A 9571-nucleotide genomic window follows, 5' to 3' on the forward strand; every position below is an offset into this window, starting at 1 on the left:
TAATTTAAATTAGTTAGAGAAAATTAGCATTCAGATGGATTCTAAGTGGAAAGTAACACATATTTATTTTAGGTGTGAAAATAGTTCTTAAAGAAGGAATAATTTGCTGTTTCCAGAAAGAATGAGAGTGTATAAATACATTTGCAAAAAAAAAAAAAGTTGCAAACTTTTAAATTTTGAGATAAAATGTAAAAAGTAAAACTAAACTATGACCACAGATTGAAAACTTTATGCAAATGATTCTCCTTTCTAACATCATTTTGCATCTACAATGAACATTAATTTTTAACTTAAAGGACTGTACATACACGTGCATATATAATATGTAATATATATATATATACTAAAAGTATTTTAAAATTATGTGTGTGTGTGTGTGTGTCTATGTGTGGGTATATACACTTGATTGTAGATACCCTCTGAGACCAGAAGAGGGCACTAGATCCTCTGGAGCAGAAGTTAAGGGCAGTTATGTATGGCCTAACAGTGTTGCAATTGAACTCAGGTCTTCTGAAAGAGCCTTGCACATTCTTAGCCACTGAGCTATTTTGCCAATCCCCGACATTAACTTTTTCTGAGGGTGGAAATTATCAGCCCACAAGTAAAAGCATTAGTAACATAATTGATTGCTTTAAGATAGCCATTAGGAGCTGGGCTTAGTGGTATGCACCTTAATTCTGGGACATAGAAGGAGGCAGATCTTTGTGAGCTTGAGGCCAGCTTGATCTACGTAGTGAGTTGCAGGCTGTGGAGAAAGGCCCTTTATCAAACAAAACAAAACAAAACAAAACAAAATAAAACACTGCTAATAGATGGATATGATCAAAGTTATTACTCATATAAAAGTAAACGTTTCATAGGAGTTTGGTCATGCTTGCTTTAATTTAATGATAAAAACCCATCACAGAAAAACTGTGTGAGAAGCATAGGGAATTTGTTATTTTTCTGGCTTGTTAATTTCTTAGTGCCACTAGTACAAATGTACACTGAGAAAATACTTTAAAAAATGTCTTAGAATCATGACTCTTTTTTATCATCTCTGGAAAATACAACTGTACTATTAACAATAATTACTATTTCAGGAAATAAAACCAGAATTAAGCATATTTTTTTGCCCATGAAATAACGTTTTAGTGCCCCCTCCCCAATTTTCAATACCTATATTAAAATCAAAACTACCATTTCAGAGTTTAGCAATCTTAGGTAAATGTGGGCACACAATTAGAGTGTGTTTTATAGTATATTCCCTTTATAAATTAGTCCTTGTAATAACAAATGAAAATTTAAGAATTAAGTAGAAATATAAAATTCTTTCACTTAAACAACCTGTGAAAAAATAAAAAATATAATTGACACATAATTCATAACGTTTGTATCCACTTAAAGTGTGAAACTCAATACTTTTTATAAAGTATAATCTCTCCTATGGAGAACTGTCAATTACTCACTATCACGTCTGCCTTTCATCTGTTTCTCTATATTTGTCTGTTCTGGACATTTGAGTAAACTTTTAAATGTGCAATTTATCTTTGACAACCTCTAAGTGTCCATGCAGAGACAAAAGTGTCCATGCGTTCTTCAAGTACATGCATAAGAATTTTGAAAACAGCTATAGCTGACTTGCAAATTTCTAATGTTCAATGTAAATGAAACAAACCGATGCTCGTTTAGGCCCCTAAAGAGCTAAAACACAACACAACAAAACAATCAAACAGTATGACTGTTACGATGTTATATTAATCTGCACTTTTTTCTTATATCCTTGTAAATTGGTGAAGAGAAATATTTATTCACTTCCTTCCTTCTTCTCTTTTCTCCTTTTTTTTTTCTTGAGGCAAGGTTTCACTTTAATATTTAGCTTGTCCTTTAACTAGAAGCAAACCTCCTGCCTCAGCTCTTAAGTGCTGGGATAACAGGAGTGGTCTATATTCCTGACCTGACCTTTTCTATCACCTAGAACATCTGGCCCACTTCGCAAACATGGATCTGACCTTTCCATGGGAGGTTTTTTCTGCTCTCAGAGCACTCTTAGTTGCCTACAAGCCTTTCTTTCTTGGAGGTTAGGAGTAGACTTGGAATACTTATTTGAAAATGTTCCCTTCTGCACAGACCCACTGAAGGCTACCGTTCTGATTATCGCTCTTGCTGATCCTCTGGGACACGCTTTTCTTTGTGTTTCTGTTGTCGCTTTTCCTTTGCCGTGCTTCTCAGCCGCCATCCCTGCATCTGCCAATTCTGTTGAAATAGCATGGAAGCCAAAGAAAAGATACGGCAACTTGCCCCAACACTCTCTACTTATTTCTTTGAGACAGGATCTCTCATGAACATACAATTAGGTTGGTGGCCGACAAACTCCAGTAATCCTCCAGTTGCTGACCAGCACCGAGCCAGTGTTACAGGCACGAAGCAGCGCCTAGTTTTTTCACCTGGGAGATGATGGGCTTTGAACTCTGGCCCTTAAGCTTGCTCTGCAAGTGTTCTTTCTCAGGGAGCCATCTCCCAGCCCGTTATTATTTTTGATGATCTAATTGTATCTACCTGTCCTCGTGGCTAAGATTTGTGAAACAGCCTTGCTGTAATCTTTTACTTCTCTGTGATGAATTCCAGTTTTCCCAGTTAGAATCTAAGCAACCCTTACGGGGACTTAGTTTCCCTAATCAGATGTCGTCCCCCCCTCCCCGCCCCCCCCCCCGTATGCTTTGATTTGACAGGACTTTAACTGGGGAAACAGGCAGGACATGTGTCATCCCTTCCAGAGGGGCGGCATGTTCTACGGGTGTATCTTAGAGGGCCAGTGTCTTGTCTTAGAAGACGAAGTGTGAGCTGAAACTCGAGCTTCGGACTCAGGCACAGAGATCCGCCGTTCAAACCCTGATGGTGATGGGATACGGAGAAATGGATGAACTATTGTGGACCGGCGAGCAGGAGAATGGAGCGTGGAGGTCCTGACCCAGGAACAGGGAAGTCGGTCAGATGACAGCGTGAACAGAGCGAAGAAGCGCCAGGACAATGGGAGAAAGGTAAGCCGGAAGGGCATCTCCCTTCTAAAAGACGCAGTTGTTGCCAGCTTTGCTCCCAGAAAAGGTGCCTGCGTAACATAGTGCTGTCTAGCAAAGAAAAGTAGAACACTAGATTGGTGTGTGTAAAAATTTCTAAGTTTTAGATATAATAAACTATGGTAAATTTTCATGGTTCTGTGCCATCAAATAAAATCCAAGTCAGTTAGGGCCTGTGAGTTTCCTGCTTGCTTTCCGAGTGAGAGGCGTGGAGTTCATAAAGAAAATAAAGAGGTTAGGAGATAGGAGGGGGTGGGCACTAAGAGCCTGGAGAAGTGAGAGGTTAGCAGGGCAGAACGCAAAGAAAGGCCCTGTCAGATAAGGGCTGAATGGTATCCGTTGTGCTCCTTGTCTTGGAAATCTTGGGAGTCCCTGGTGATCTTTGAAAACCTCTTCAGAAGAGTACAGGAGAAAAGTTCAAATAACAGTGTTCGGGAGAATGCCTGAGGTGAGACAGTGGTGGCAGAAAGTGACGACTCTGCCAGTGGTCTCATCTATAGGGAGATGCAAGAAGGTGCTTTATAAAGATCTAACCAAGTACACACACACACACACACACACACACACACACACACACACACACACACATCTACCTTGAATGGATGAAGTAAACTTTACTATTTATCACTTTTATTATTTATATATGACTACATATTATTTCAAACTAATACCATTTAAGAATACGAAGTACACACACACACACACACACACACACACACACACACACACACACACACACACTGTGGAAGGAAGTGTGTAAAAAGACAGAGAAGAGAGATGTGGTAAAAAACACAGATAGAGAAATAAGGCTTTCCAGAACTGAAAGGAGGGACCTCACTATAGTATGGGATTGAGTGGACCTGGGCTACTGAATCAATGGGGGGAAACCCTTCTGGGTTCAGTAGATGAGTGATGGACACTGACAACAGGGAAAAAGGGAGGGGTTGGAAATGTGAAAGAGGTGAATGTGAGCCTGTGCTGTCCACAAAACATATGCTGAGGTTAGACTTCTTGGAATTCTAATGAAGTCATCCATGAGAACTCTGGGTTCTGGTGGAACCCCCAGGTCGTTGGAGATTACTCAAGAGAGTTTAAAGTCATCGCAGGGAAGTTCTTCGTTTTGCTTTGTGTTCAAATGACCCGAAGGGTTTATTTAAGCACAGAATTGCTGGCTGTGAATTTGGTTCAGTGATACAGAGATAGAGTCCAGCCACAGTTTTTTCCCCCCTCTGACTTCTTGCTGGGGCCCAAAGTTCTTGAGAAAAAGTTATTCAGTATAGCCAGAGCCCCGAGTCCTTGAGCAATGAAAGCAAGAGATATTAGTGGGAATAAATCTAGCCCCTATCCAGGCACTGTATCTTGCTTATATTTGAGAATTTCAGTCACTGTGTCTTGTTTATGTCAGTAGGAGGGGGAGCTGGAGATTCAGGTAGCACCACGCAGCTATTGGGAACATTCCGGAGTTGTCTTCACGATCTTGTACTCTGTGAAGCTTGGGTTCTTGGTTATGTAGACCAGTAGTTCTCAACATGTGGGTCATGAACCCCATAGAAGTGGTATATCAGATATCCTGCCTATCCGATATCCATACTACAATTCATTCACACTAGGATTACAGTTATGAAGCAGCAATGGAGTAATTTTATGGTTGGGAGGGGGCAGTCATCACAACAAGAGAAACTGGATTAAAGGGCTGCATTGCAGTATTAGGAAGGTTGAGAACCACTGATGCCGATGACGGAAAAGAATTTCAGGACCAGTCAGTAGGAAGCAGTAATGGAGTTTACAAGGAAGAAATTTTAACAGATTTAAGCATGGCCTTTAATAGAAAGAGAGATACTTAAAATAAATAAATAAATAAAAAAGGGCAGACACTCAGATATGAGTGTAGGCTACTGTGGTGGGGGATTGTGCTTAAGCATCTTAGCAGGAGTCAAGTATGCAATTTTGGTGTCTTCTGAAGTTAGTTTGTTCAAAAGTCTTAAGGAGTGTTCTTCCCCTTCTTTTTGGCGAGATGGTAATGGGGTTTCTGAGGTGTAGTGGAGAGGATTATAGTTGATAAGGTAAAACCGAAGGTCACAATGGTGGCACAAGGGAACTAAGACAGCTTTAAAAAAAATACTACTATTATTATTTTTTTTAACCTGTAAATGGTTTATAGACTTGTTTGTGGGGTTCCCAGAAAATTGCAGGTTTACACATGGGAACAGAGTAAGGCCAACCAGGTCACATATGCTTGACTGTCCGGCATGACTGCTTGCTTTCTTAATTTCTTTCTTAGAATATCTCTATATAGATGGGATGTTATTTCTATGTAGGCAAGCAAAGTTTGTTAAAGGTGTTGGCCTTCCGGACTTTTATCCAGTCTCTGAGGTCAGACCACCTTTCCTGTCCACGTTGACTTCCTTTTTACAGTGTTTCTGTGCTGCCTTAATGCTACCAGCTGGATGCATAAATTGCCCAAAGCCCATTTTGATGATGTCGCCTTGGGCACTGATCCCACAGGAAAATCAACGTTAGGAGTCCCCATTCTCACTGCCTTTTCTACCACTCGGTCCCTGTTACCTGTAGACATCAACTCAGGCCCACAGCATTGTTAGGAAACTATAGGAAATTTTTTTCCCTATTCCTCTTATACCACCATCACTACTATGAGCTGTGTACAAAGGTCATGGAACTGTCCAACTCAACTCTTTTTTGTTCTTGGAAGAGATCAAGATTTAGACTTAAAAAAAAATGGACCCAATTTAGAAGCACAGTTTTGGCTTTAAAAATGTTTGTGGGTAACTGAATTTTTGCCTCAAGTTTCCACTGGGAAACAGTATATCTCAACCTCTTCCTCACCCGGATTTTAACTTTTTCCTCTGTCTTCTCGCTGGGACCTAACGTTCTTGAGAAGAGCTTATTCGCTGTAGCCAGAGACCTGAGTCCTTGGGGAATGAATACAAGAGATATTTGGTGGGAATCTATCTAGCCACTAGCCTTGCCAGTTGGTTCCTTGGCCATAGTCTTAAAATAGAAGAATGACATAGTATAGCTTTGCCAGGGCGACATTTGTTCTAATCCAGAGAATATGTTTTTAAGTGTTTGAAGGACTCTGCCACAGGAATCTTGATGGCACCAGCCAAGATATCTGAGGCTCAAGGATGGCAAACCCCAGTGACCACCCAGTACTCGTGGGGGGATTCCAGCAAAATAGAAGCTGGGATTTGGGCATGTCTGGGCAGGTCTGCTGACTACATAGGGCAAGCATGCCTGGAGTCTATTTACATAACTACTTTTGGCTGAGGTAGGACAGTGTTGTGCAGTGACTGGAAACTGGGATGGGACCAGCAGAAATGTGTCAATCTTGGGAGGCAGGCTTTGAAAAAAAAATCTCCTTTAATAAATGAGTTTCATTAGTCAACAGGATTCTTTCTAACCTGACAATCGCATAGTTTGTATTAGCATATTGGATACTGTGTAATTAGTCTGCTCTAGGGATCTATAGATCTATAGATCCTCTCTAGTGATCTATAGCCTGTGGCAGGGCATTGCTTTTGTTTATTTGACTAGCAAGAATTAAGCTGACTGTGTGAATAAAAAGATACAAGGCACATTTTGAGTTTTGGAAAAGTGACAGGTGACTTCTTTTTTTAAAAAAATAAAATTTACAGGGAATAATATCTCTAAGTCTATTTAAAAAAATAGTACACTTTTGCTATAGTACTCAGAACTACTTAGTTTTGTTGAATACCATCATGGGTCAAATAGTTTAAGTTATATTTACCCTCCCTTCAAAAATTATTTATGCTTCTACTTCAGGTCTCAGTTGGTATCATTTCTCATTTATTATTATTAGGTGGTAAATCACAATAGCAATTGTTTTCTTTAGCTAACAGTAATTGTAAACCTAGGGGAAGAAGTTTATTTACTGTCCATTTGGGGTGCCAGCCACTGAAAAGAAACACTTTATACATAGACATCCGGAGTCTTTTAATGCTCATAGCGTTACTATGAGATGAGTACTTTATCCTGACTTTAGAGATAAAGAAACAGACCCAGGAAGGTTAAATGAGTTGCTCCTTTGTATGGCAAACAGTGGAAGAACAGCAATGTTGGGTATTTGGAGTGTTTTACCCTCATTTTAAAGAAAATGCTGACTCTCCATTTGGGTAGTTTATTTTTCAGAAATTCTCTTACTCCCAACATTAATTATTTAAGTTGAATTCCTGACTCTTGGAATTGTTTTCTAGGCTTTTTTTTTTTTTTTTTTTTTAAATCATATCAAATAAAGTTTTAAGGTTTCTTTTTTTTTTCTTTTTTTTTTTTTTTTTTTTTTTTTTACTTTTTTTATTGTTAATACTTGTTTGGCTGTTTGTATGTCTGTGTGAGGATATTGGATCCTGGAGTCACTGAGAGTTGTGAACTGCCATGTAGTTGCTGGGAACTGAACTTGGGTCCTCTGGAAGAGCAGTTAGTGCTCTTAAGCATTGAGCCATATCTCTAGCCCAGATTTTTAGTTTTTGGCCTTTTTGTTGTTGTAGTTGTTGTTACATTTACTTCTTCCTCTTGTTCGTGTGTTTCTGTGTGTGAGTACTCTCTCACCACAGGATTCGTGAGTGGGGTGGCAAGAGAACTTTTGGGAGTCTGTTCCCTTCTTCTGCCAAGCTGGTTCCTGGGCCTCAAACTTAATTAAGCTTGGCTTCAAGTTCCTGAGCCCACAGGGCTACCCCATTGCTGGCGCTATGAGTGTTTTAGAAGTGACCTTGCATTTTTCTTTCTTCCGTGGATGAGGACTAGATAGATGCCCACTGTGCACCTTTCCTTCCTGAGAGCGGTGTCTGAAGAATTTTTAAGTTTTCATTTGGGTATATTTTCAAGTGTACAGGAAATTTGCCAAAAATGATAGTACTGAAAATTCCTCCAGGTCTTTTACTGAGACTTGTTCGTTGGCAGCAAGCTCCCTTTATCTTTTTGTACTGTCTTTCAATGTACTGGATATGAAGACTACCATAAAACATAGAATACTTTTTAAAGCCATTTAAAGATTATAAGTACATTTTGCTCTTCCCTCTAAATACTTCTGTATATCCTGACTGTAGGCCTGTTCCTTTGCATAATTGCAGTGGAGTCATCAGGTTTAGCATATTTCACATGGATACCGGGCCTTTTCGCTGGAGAATATTATGCGAATTAACTCAGTATGTCTTATAGCACTTCCGTCTTAGGCACATTCTTTCAGGTGCCTTGTACTTGTCTTGTTTGAGGGTGATTTCAATTAAAGTAGATTTAATTTTTGCCATGCTTGAGAAACTGTATTCCATATAGTATACAAAAAACTACATTCGAGTGACATTTGACAAAAATTGAGCTTTTGACTGATTTTTTTCCATTATCATTTCCTATTCTGCAATTCCAAAGTAGTCATACTAACATTAAAATTAGTTACTAGCAACTGTTTCTCTTAATAATATTATTATTAGATAATTTTTTACTTACATATTTTTTGAGCCAGAGTTGGAATTCCAGTTATAATAATTTTAACCATTAATTTTAAAAGAAATCTCTAGGGTTGCAAATGTACCTCAGTGGTAGAGTGCTGACCTAGAGATTTCTTTTCTTCTCTTCTTTGTTGTGGGGAGAGAGGCGTGCTAATTAAGCTGGTATAATATTAGTGTAAAGTATGAAACTCTGAGAAGGAACTTGAGATACTGTTTTGTTTTTAAAAAGAGGCATGACACATATAGAATACAATTTTAAATAAATAACCTGGATGTTGTTTAAAAGGAAAGCTGTTGGATTTATCACTCCTGCTTGCCAAGAGGTACCCCGGGGCCCGTTACGTCTGAGCTTTTTACCCTGATGGTCAATGGCAGCTTTAAAGAGTGTGTAGCAGCGTCCCAGGACAAAGCCACAAACCCACCTGAGGAAGGGCTGTGAAACTGTATCTGGCCGGTCCTCCTTTCCTTCAGAGATGCCCTCCCTAGCAGAAGCCAGAAGCTTGTCTGCCCCGCACTGGGGAAGCTCTGACTAGCTCCTTCTCTGCAGTCAATGGCAGTTGGTTAGACTTTTGCATCATGACTTTCCCCTTTCGTGGCAATCTGGGGACCACAACTCTCTCGGCTCCTGCTCATTACAGAAATGCCTGCCCTTGCTTCTACTCGGCTTCTCCTTTGGTGACTAGTTGAGAGCCAATGGTCTCCGATAGTAATTTTTACTAATCATTCATACCAGAAAGGGATAAACAAGCCAGCCAGGACCTTGGTCTTTGAAAGAGCATCCTTGTTTAGCGCAGGTGAGATGGATCGCTCTTGGCTCTTTCTCTCCCAGTTTTCTTCACTCCCTCCCAGCTTTCACCTCGTTGGCATTTTAAATATGGTGTTTAGATTGAATATGAAAAACACAATGGACTAAAAACCTGTGTTGATGATTTATCTCATGTAACACAGGGGCCCCTGTTTCTGTTCCAAATAACATCCTAAGCCTCCACATTGTATCACAAAACCCTCAAAATTTGGATAGTTTTTCTCCTA

Source organism: Mus musculus, chromosome 13 (genome assembly GCF_000001635.26).
Source record: "Mus musculus strain C57BL/6J chromosome 13, GRCm38.p6 C57BL/6J".
NCBI classification, from domain to species: domain Eukaryota; kingdom Metazoa; phylum Chordata; class Mammalia; order Rodentia; family Muridae; genus Mus; species Mus musculus.